At 36.2% G+C, this 10,962-nt stretch overlaps 1 protein-coding gene across 1 annotated transcript in view; it reads left to right on the top strand.

Moving 5' to 3' along the window:
* The window catches only part of grk3 (G protein-coupled receptor kinase 3), a 94,409-nt gene extending 93,881 nt beyond the window's left edge, over positions 1-528 (top strand). The window contains exon 21 of the mRNA XM_059357630.1: positions 1-528. This exon is cut by the window's left edge and continues 1,276 nt beyond it. The gene's annotated coding sequence lies outside the window, so the exon portion shown is untranslated.
* The last annotated feature ends 10,434 nt before the right edge of the window (positions 529-10,962 follow it).

The following is a 10,962-nucleotide window of genomic DNA, read 5'->3' as shown; positions in this document are numbered from 1 at the left end:
AGAATAGGGGGTGGGATTAAAGGGAGGGAGGGAGGGAGGGAGGGGAGGAGTCTAACAGCTTTCGATCACAGCGCTGCGTTACCTCAGTCGGACTGTGTCAGTGTGAAAAACCGCTCCAAGGGGCCCAAATGTTGCGCCTCCGTGTACGTTTGTGCGTCGCAGCTTTTTTCCGATTTAATTCTCACGTGGAGCGTCCTCGATAGGTTTACAGTTTTCTAGTGAGTTGTGTGAGAGAGGCAGAGGATGAAAAAGAAGAAGAAGAAGAGCTGAAGCTAATTAATTAAAGGAAAACCCCACCCTTAAAGCGACAGTTTGGATTTATAAAAGTGAGGTTGTTTGAGGTTATTTTTTAATTATTGTCAGTTTGTTAATGACGGTAAACGGTGGTTGGCATGCCCTCAGTTTGGAAAAGAAGTGAACACTATATTTAGAATATTTTTAACCACTTTAACTTGCCCTGTTTACGTTTCCAGGGAGACTAAAGCAGTAATCTGTGACACCAGACTCATTGACAAAAACCTCACAGAACAGGAGTTACTGCTCTACTTTGTTAGTTGCACACTTTTATTTACAAAATGCAACATTCTGTTGAGTCCGTCTGCAAATATTTTCATTTTTGATTAATTCAACAGTTTTTTTCTTGATTATTTGATTAATAATTTGGTGTTTTGTTCCAAAAACCTTAGATTTTTCAGGTTTCTATAAAATTTCACTATAAAAGCATGAAATCTTCATATTTAGAAGCTGCAACCTCGACAACCTCGCTGCTGGTTTACTGCTGCCTCGATTGTTAAGGTTTTATTGGTGTTATTGTGTGACTTTGGTCTTTTAAAAAGTTAGTTTGGATTCATTAAAGTCACACAATAACACAAACATTGTAACAAATCGAGGCAGCGGTAAACCAGCTACTCCTGTGTTCTGTGAGGTAAAATCGCTGTTTTTACCAATGGAGTCTGGTGGCTTTAAAGAGAAACTGTATTTAAATTAAATATAAAGTATCTCTGACTTGGGGGCCTGCAGACCTCCGTCTACTGTCAATAACACAATGACTGTTGATAAACACTCATACAACCACACGTCAATAAATGCGTACTGTCCCTTTAAATACACCAAACAGAACTTTGATAGAGGCATTTTATATACAGATAATCTCTCTGATGTTTGAGGCATTTCAGGTTGTTTTTTTTTGTTTTGTTATTATTATGAAGGGTTTTTTTGTTTTTGTTTTTGCACTCATTACCGCACCCTGCCTCATCTGCATGTAGTTCTGTACTGGTGGAGTTAGAGACTGCATTTCCCAGAATGCCTTTGCAAACCCTGCAGGGACCCTCAGCTGCAGGATTAAACCTCCAGGTAGTTTTAAAGAAGCGAGAAAACAAATTAAAGTAGTTTTACCAGGAAAAAAACAAGTATTTAATCGAAATGCATCTTTTTTTTTCAGTCGGGCTGCAACTAATTAATATTCCTGATTCATAATTTGATCTTAAATAACTACTTTTGCTCAAACAGATGTCCCAAAGTTGCAAATAAAGACATTTTTTCCAGGAAAATGCAAGTAAGATGCACACTTTTATTTAATTATTAATTAATTATTGATTAATTCAGCAGTTATTTTCTTGATTATTCGGTTTATAATTTGGTGTTTTGTTCCACCAAATGTCCAAAAACCTCAAATTTTTCAGTTCCCTATGAAATTTCACAATAAAAGCATCAAATCTTCATATTTAGAAGCTGCAACGTTTTTTTGGACATTTCTGTTTGAAAAAGTACTAAAATCTAGCAAAACACTTGCATCAGCAGCGTCTGTTTTTCTTAGTGTTTCAGGGTGGCGTTTTCCCTCAAAGTCCAGTTATTTTATATTTTTTTCATAAATGTGACACAGTTCAGACGTTTGAACTCCTGAAGGGCAGAAACGCGCACAAACCGAACCGTGTTAGGATCCGGCGGCGGCGGACGGGAGCAACCGATTCTTATTGTTGGAGACATTCATTTAATAATTTCAGGGTTTTTATTCGACATGCAGTTCCGTGTCCTCGTCTGTGATGTCCATGCATTTCCAGAGCTGTGACGTGAGACCTGCGGTAGGAAAAGGGTTGATTAGGGTGCATTGTGATTTATTTTCTCTTTCTTTGTAGCCTTTAACCAGTCAGGGGGAGATATTATTATCGTCTTATAGAGAAATTTTGTCACCTCTCAAGGTGTCTTTTATTTTTGTAAACCAAAATGGTTTTTATTGTTTTCATTAAGAGTTATGTTGTTGCACCTTTTTAGCCCAATGTGTTACTTAATAGTTGTTAAATGTGCCAAATAACTGTCTGCTGACCGAGTGGAACCAATGGGAAGCCTCCTTTCCTCTCACACAGACTCTGAGGGGGAAGTCGTGTTGAAGGGTGCAAAACTGTGACCAAACCTTTTTTTCCAGGGAGAGGAGGTGTGTGTTAGTGCGTGTGTGTGTGTGCGTGTAGATGTGTGTGTGTGAGTGAGTGTGTGCACGCTCTGGCTTTCCACCACATTGCCATAGGGACTCTTGACACACCATCCAGCTCTCGACTAAAAGCTTTTTTCTTTCACACTGTTTGTTTGTCACGAGAGGCCAGAAAAACAATCTGCTGATTTATTTTCTAAGTTTTATCTAAATTGTTGTTGATTTTTCTCTCCTGAGTTTATGATAGAAAGAAAGGTTTTGCAGGATATTTTTTAAAGTTCCTTGAATTTATTTCCATCTCTGGAAACCGTTTGTTTTGTGTCAGGATGATTTTTCAAAGTGTTTCTTGTTGTAATACTCACTATGGCCACTAGAGGCAGCAGTGCTCCGCCGCCCCGACAGCTGAAAAGGACAAAAAGCATTATTAATGTTTTCTTACAGAAAAGTTTTAATGCATGCAGGAAATTATTACTGGGGCGCCTTGTGGCTAAAATGAGAAACTTCGAAAAATAAGTGTGACAATTTTTTCCCAACTGAGATGATTTTTTTTCATCACAGATGGAAAGATAATAGTTTGATAGTCCCGCCCAAATGATCCTGCCAAAAAAATCACATGCCAATTTTTTTTTCCACCTGGCAACTTTTTTTTTTTTTTTTTTACAGAGATGGGATTTAAGGAACTTCAAAAAAGGGAAAAAAATAATTAACTTGCCAAAAACTTCTTTTTACCTGTTTTTTTGACGGATGGAACCCAAATTCAACTTTTTTTTTTATTTAAGGAAAATGATCATATTAATGATCCACTATTGATCTTAAGAAAAAAACAATCTTAATTTGGCAAAACTTCTTTTTATTTCTGTTTTCACAGATTGTAAAAAAAGAAAAAAAGCCAAATAATGAAAAAATCACCTGCCAAAACTATTTTTCCCAATTATTTTTCTTAAGAAATGTAAAAATTAAAGAAATATATTATATTAATTATTTCAAATTTCTTTCATTAAAATGAACCTGTAAAACCTTTTTCCCGCCTGTTCTCGGGTCAAAACAAAGCAGAGAAATCACTTTAAATCACACTTCATGAAATAAATCCGCAGCATGTTTTTTCCCCTCTCTGGGCTTCCGTAGCTTCATCTTCTCTCTGTGGACTTTTTTATTTTAGTTATTTTTTTCTCCAGTGGTCATACACTCTGCTCAAACACACGCTCAACACAAGACAATTCAACAAAAAAACAAACAAAAAAAAAACAACAAAAAAAAAAGGATGGCATATAGGAAAAAAAATCAAAGTATATATAAATATATGTGTATATGAAATGACAAAAATGCTCTAGGTTTATTTAAAAGATTTAATGTAGAAAACAAAATGTTTCGGGGAGGTCTTTGGGGGGTTTCGATGTGACTTTAACTGTTTGTGGTGAAGACTTCAGCTCAAATCTTGCACATAAAGACTTTAGATATTGTACCTGCGAGTTCCAGATGATTATTTTTGTTTGAATACAGGACTCTTTGCTCTTTCATATTTATTGCAGCGTGGGGAGCTCTCTCCCTCTCTCTGTCTATCTCTCTCTCTCTCTCTCTCTCTCTCCCTCTCTCCCCCTCCCTCTCTCCTCCACGCTCGCTGTAGAAATCTCCGGTTTTTCACCATCACAAACTCTTTTTCTTTGTTTTCTTTCAGACGCCACAGACAAACACAGATACTACTGGCTTTGGGTTATTGTTGCCATTAAGGTTATGATAATACTGATTATATAATTGATAATATTATTCAATGATTATTATTAAATTTTATTTTATTTCGATGATTTTTATTTTTGTTTTGTTTTTTGTTTTTCGAGACAGGTAGGAAGTTGCGTGTTGGACTGCTTGTAAAAACAGTTCATGAATAAAAATCCTTTTTCCGTGTTGCTTCCTGTCACTTCTCATTATTTTATCTCAAAGTTTTACATATTTTGTGATTTATTTTAGCTATAAAAATGTGTCTGATATGTTGAAACTTCTTTGAGGTTCTTTGAATTTTCTGCAGGTTTAGATTTATATTAAACGGCATTTAAATGTTATTTATTGTGCTTCAGATGTGTAAAGTATAAAATTTATATTTACTGTTATATTTACTTTCATAATAATAATATATATAACAAATAAATATAAATTGTATAATGTTTAATTTGTTGAAACGTATTAAAGCAGATGAGTGAATTGACAAGCAGAATATTAATAAATTAAAATGAATTAACTTTTACCACCTGCAAAATTAAAGTATCTGAAATATGAATGCATCAATAATTATAATTAATAATATGAATTTATAATTTAAAAATGTTCTGCATGATAAGTAAATTTTCTCTTGGTATCTTAAATATATTTTTTATTTTTGCTTAGATATCAGTTCATATTTTACACATTTTGTAGTTTTAACTGGTACTTTAAATATGTTTTTATTCTAATACTTTATTACTTTAACTTCACTTTTACATAGATATCAGATAATATTTTATACATTTGTTTTGTATACACATTTATTTAATAACTTCAGTCACTTTGAATATTCAGAGTAATAATTTAAAATATAATGAAATGATAAATGATATATTAAAACAACTATAATGTATTACTTTTACCAGCTGCAAAATTAAAGTCATTAAAACATTAATGCATCATTAATTATATTATAATAAAAGTACAATTCCAGGTATCTGTGCTTTCCTTGAGTATTCTATGTTATGCTTTTTTATAAACGTATCACCTTTTTAAATATATTTTTATTAGTAGTTTTTACTGCCTTTATTTGATATAGGACAATAAAAAATATATAGTAAAATTATATTTATTATATCACCAAATTACAAGCTGTATGGAAATTATTTAAAATATATATTTACCTGCTGCAAAATTAAAGTAATTAAAAAATGATTGCATCAATAATTATAATAGAGTAATTTTTTATTCTACATAACTACTACTTTTACTTTTGGTATTTTAAATATATTTTGAATGCAGGACTTCTAACAGAGTATTTCTACAGGAGAGTATTGCGACTTTTACCTCTGTTATATGAGAATAATTTACATTTGAGCAACACATCTGAGTTCTCAGAACGTGAGGAATGTGTTCCAGATATTTGCAGATGATGTATTGAAACTGAGCAGCTAGTCGAGTCGATGAGGAGCTGATTCATCAACAGAAACAAACATCCATCCTCGAAGTGAGTGAAGAGGTGAGTGGGATTAAATCATGTTTCCACTGGGGGGAAAAGTGGCCACCGGGAAAGTCTCAGGCCACACCCTCTCAAAAGTCCGTTCACTCTGTGTGTCTCCACTACAAGTAAGTCCCCAGAGGGATTTAGAGACTCCGGAGGTGACATATGGTTTTTGCCATCGCTAGCTGTGCACAAAGTCAGCAGCTGATCATAAAAAAAGCAGCATGGCTAATTATGCACAACGTCTCCGCTGATCATAAACAGAGATCCTGAATTAACCGGCATCGCTAATTGTGCACAGAGTGTCTGGTGCTTGTTGTAAACAAACAGAGATCGCTAAGTGAACACCTCATGTAGCAGCAGCACATACACACTGTACTGCTACAGAGCTAACTGGCACTAACGGCGGTTCTTCGTTAAGAAGGAGTCGCTGGATTTGTCTACAGTCGCTTTCTTGAAAAATAGTCGCTAAAGGGGTCTGAGAAGTTGCTAAATATAGCAACAAAGTCACTAAGTTGGGAACACTGTAGTGTAGCTACTACCTCTCATAGCGCTTAGTTCGTCACATCCTGCTTAGCGTTGTATCCAATAAGTAACCAGGCTGTTGTCAGGGGAGAAAAAAGGCCCTGCTCTTCAACAGGGCAGAAAAAGTCCACTCTGGACTGCTCGTATTCAAATTAGGAGCGTTTCGGCCAGTGAGACCCGCCTCATTCCGGGTATTGGGCAGTAGTGGAAACGGCCCTATTGACCGTTTGCAAAAGCTCCGCCCCCTTAGTTACGGTTGCTATACCAGACAAGCTTCCAGGACAGTCAGCAGCCATGGAGCGAACCGGCGATGTGTTAGCTCCGAGAGGTAGACTGCCCATTCACAAAATGCTACAAAGATTAAAATGAAATAAGTTCATAATGGCCTGTTGGGACGTTATGTTTAGCATTAATATATACAGTACAGGGCTCTACATTAGCTTATTTTGCTTATAGCACTGGTGCTACAGAGGTTAATAAAATCTCTATCATTGGTTTGTAAAAACTAGTTACAACACCTCATCTGTAGGCTACTCTCTAGAAAACATGTAAAATAAGATTTCACTGGTGCCCAGATGGTAATTCCTCCATAGCAAAGACTGATGTAGCATGTGCTATAGGCTACATCTGTATTTTTACACTGCGGTCACACCATATGCACTTTAAAGTTTTGTGCGCAGTTACATTGCACTTTACCATAGCCCATTTATCACAAAGCCAATAAAATAAGTAAATCAAATTGTTATCAGCAAACTTCACTACATCCTTGAAGACCAGGTCCCCATGTGTTTATGACATTTCATTCATGCCTTTTTACTCTACCAATTGGGAATTATGGACACGGCGACATTAAAGCGATATACGATTTGAAGACAAGAAGTTAGACTCTAGTTTCACACCATTTTATTAGTTAGAAACACATCATGACCATTTATATTAGTATTAAGTCTGTATCCCACACCGGACACCGTTCAGCGCTTCTATCCCAAATCGGACACATCTGCGATGCCGCACTTTCTGGTGTTTCACGATCATTTTGAATAAGATCGCCACCACCAGTGTAGGTATAATTGATTAAATACATATTTAACAATCTGTGTGAAATTTCATTTATGTACATGGAGATTTATAAAAGTAAATTATAATATGAAAGTACATCTGATGAGAGAAAGCAGTAAGAACGCTCAGGCGACAAACTTAAAAGTTCATCTGTATTTTTACTGTACTGTATTTTATTGTGAAGAACAGAAGTACGGTACCAGTGTGTTGATAATGATTGTTGATAACGGTGTTATTTATTTGGCTTACCAAGAAACATCTAACTTCCCCAGAAAATATCAGCAGCCCCCATTGTTTTACAGCGAGGAGATGAAAGTGACCGATCCATGAAAGTGATAGCGCACGGCTAATTCACCGGCGTTAACATCCTTTTGCAGACTCTGGTAAACTCAAGGCTAACGTACACGGTTAAAACAATATACGGTTTGAAAGTTAAGAAGTCAGACTAGTTTCACACCACTTCATAAATTGGAAACATAACGTGACCATTTATATTAGTAGTAAATGTAAAATGTTGACATAATGTTAGCTAATAGCTGGCCGATGTGGGATTCAGTGACGCTAGCTACTAGCACTGTACAGCCCTGTATTATGTTAAGCTCCTAGCAACATGCTAGCTAGCTTAGCATGTTCATTTTACACACGGTGTCATCAACATATGTTTGTTGGACTAGTTCTGCACTAGTAGTGGTAAGAATACTACAGGACAGGAACCATAGCTGTTACATCCGGTTTGGGTTATCTCATCGAACAGTTGGTCCATCGTCAGTTAGCTCATGTTTGCTATCTAACAGCTTACATTGGAGCATATTTGTATACTTGGAGATATTAAGTCAGAGTGGGCTCTCCCAAACTGTTTAATCCACAGCCAGCAATGCTCCTCTTGTTTTTTGAGTTTTGGAAGGGAAAAAATGACTCCTCCCTCCCTAAACTCTGAAGCTACCTGGTGTCAGACAGTTTCACCTTGTTGCTCAGAGCTCAAAGCTTGACGGACCTTCTTCTCTTAGTAACGGTTGCTAAGGTATGATTGGACGAGGCCCGTTCAGGGAAGGAGCTTAGGGAACGGCCATTTACAATGAATGATCAGTCTATTCTAGAGGTAAACAAAGAAGTTTCTGTATTTGGATAAAACTGGAAAAAATGTAAGGTTTGTACCGGAAGTAAAGTCAAGTTCCTTCACCACTGATAACTGATGAAACTAATAAGATATTTAAGTTATCAGGGTTTAATCTACGATGGAGTATAGGGGCCACATTCAAAAAAATATAAACTGTATATATAACAAGATTCAAAGTAAAAAAATATTGAATTAATTACGAGAATAAAGTCGTAAATATTAAATTAATTGCAAGAATAAAGTCTTAAATATTGAATTAATTACGATAATAAAGTAGATAATAATAAAGAAAATATTGAATTATTTCATGAAGAGAATCAGGTTGTAGCTCACAGTCTACTTTACCAACTCAAAAAGTGACTTTATTCTCTACATTTCCACTTTTTTCTTGAAGTGAATAATTCATTTTCTCCCCTCCTCATTATTTTCCTCCTCTCAAACCCTGATCCTCTTCAGCAGAACTTCACGTTTACAAACTAACATTTCCTGCACAGCTGACTTTAATGATGCTAACGTTTCATTCAGCTGACAGTGACGACAAACATGAGGGTTCAGATCGAGAATCTCCTCCTCCTCCTCCTCCTCCTCCTCCTCCTCCTCCTCCTCAGCTGCAGCTGTCAATCACCGCGGACAGCTGATGCTCTGCAGATCTGCACATGTGCAGTGGAGTCTGGAACAGCCGGCGTTTGTTATCACCCCAACTCACACTCACACACTGTCAAAAACAACTCCACCACACAGCTCAGAAAGTCATAAAACACTTTAAATCTGGATTTATTTCACTTGTAACTCATTTTCTTGTGATTTTATAGAATAATTAGTCGGTAGAGGCCCGTGTCCCGGCCTCCCCCGCTCCTGTCACCTCCTGCAGATATTTATAGTCTGTCCGTTATCACTGTGTGGGATTGGCTGCAGACCCCCGTGTGTCCCTCTATTTCTGACCGTCCTGCTGCATGCCTCTCAGTCTGTCCTGCCGCAGAGAGAGTGTGTGTGTGTCTGTGTGGCAACGGGATAAAAAAAAAAAACACCACCCGGATCTTATTTTATTTGCTGATATCTGAAGGTATGGAGCCGTGTGTTCAGTGTGTCTCTGAGTGTCTGATAGTTCAGATAGAAACTGGTTTTATGGAGAGTTGGTGTGTGAGGCCTGCTGAGGCCTCTGTGTGTGTGTGTGTGTGTGTGTGTGTGTGTGTGTGTGTGTGTGAGTGTGTGTGAGGCCTGTGTGTGTGGAGAGCCGGCTGTGATTTGTGGCTTCAGACAGAAAAGCAGACTCGCTTGTTTTTTTGCGTTCGTCTCAATTGTTTTATTGTGTCTCCGGAGACGTTTATGTTTCTGGAGACTTTTCTTTTCTGGAGATTTCTTTGACTCCTCACAGCTCATAAACGCATACAGTTAGTTTTTAAGCTGCTGTTCGGCTGTTTGACCCTCGGTGAAAGTTGCTTTCGGTGTTTTCGTGCTGCCGGTCGGTGTTGGCTCTCCGCCTCGTCCTTTCTAAACTCTGCTGACTTGTTTACAGGCAGCAGCTTCACACTGAATGACCCAGATTCAAATCTAGTTAACCCTCTGAAGCCCAGACACACTTGACCTCAATTTTGTCGACAGTATATAAAACCTATATAAATCTATAAGTCCTGCAGCTCTGTGGAATCAGCACAATCATGACTAGAAGTGGGAACAACTAAAACATGTCTTTGTCACAAAAAAAATACAAATGTCACAAAAATGTGACAAAATGACCAAAAAGAGACATTAAATTACCAAAAAGAAGACAATCAATCAATCAATCAAACTTTGTATGGCACTTTTCATACAAGAGAAATGTAATACAAAGTGCTTCACATAAAAAAAGGAAAAAGAAAGAATACAATTACCAAAAATATATGTACTAATAAAAAAGACATAAAAAATACTAAAAAAGCTAGAAAATGACCAATAAAGACACAAAACTACAAAAAAACACCCAAAAAAACCCATAAATTGACCAAAAAAGACGGAAAATTTACCAAAAAAACACATACTATTTCCAAAAGAGACACAAAAAAGACGTAAAATGACCAAAAAAGACATAAAATTACCCTCAAAAAGTTTACTTGATGTATGGAACCATGACTTCCATGAAATCTGGACGCCGTCTGAACCCCAACGAGCTGTTTCAGAGTTTTTACTCTTTTTACATACTCCTCCCTTTGTCCTCTTGTTTCACTGCAACATATGAAATCTGTATAAATCTATAAGTCCTGTAGCTCTATGGAATCAGCACAATCAGAACAACTCAAACATGCCTTTGTGCAGAATAGCACAGTTAGAATGACAGAAATCAGAAAATAACTAATTTCTCTGATAAATTATTTTTAAAATCTTGGAATAACCCAACAAATACAATATAATGAAAACTATTCAAAAACACAAAATAAAATAAATTTAATCAAATATAGCTATAAAATCATAAAAAATGTAAATAATACACAAATTGATAAAATAAATAAAAATAGCTTGATGATAAATGAAATGTAACAAAAAACTACTCCGTAAAACAAAAAATCAAATGGATCAAAAATAACTAAATAACAATTAAGTGGGAACAATTCAAAAAGTATTTGGTGTAGAATAACACAGTTATAATGGCATCAGTTGTATGAG

This window comes from Centropristis striata, chromosome 19 (assembly GCF_030273125.1).
Source record: "Centropristis striata isolate RG_2023a ecotype Rhode Island chromosome 19, C.striata_1.0, whole genome shotgun sequence".
NCBI classification, from domain to species: Eukaryota; Metazoa; Chordata; class Actinopteri; order Perciformes; family Serranidae; genus Centropristis; species Centropristis striata.
This window is presented reverse-complemented; position numbering and strand designations above follow the sequence as displayed.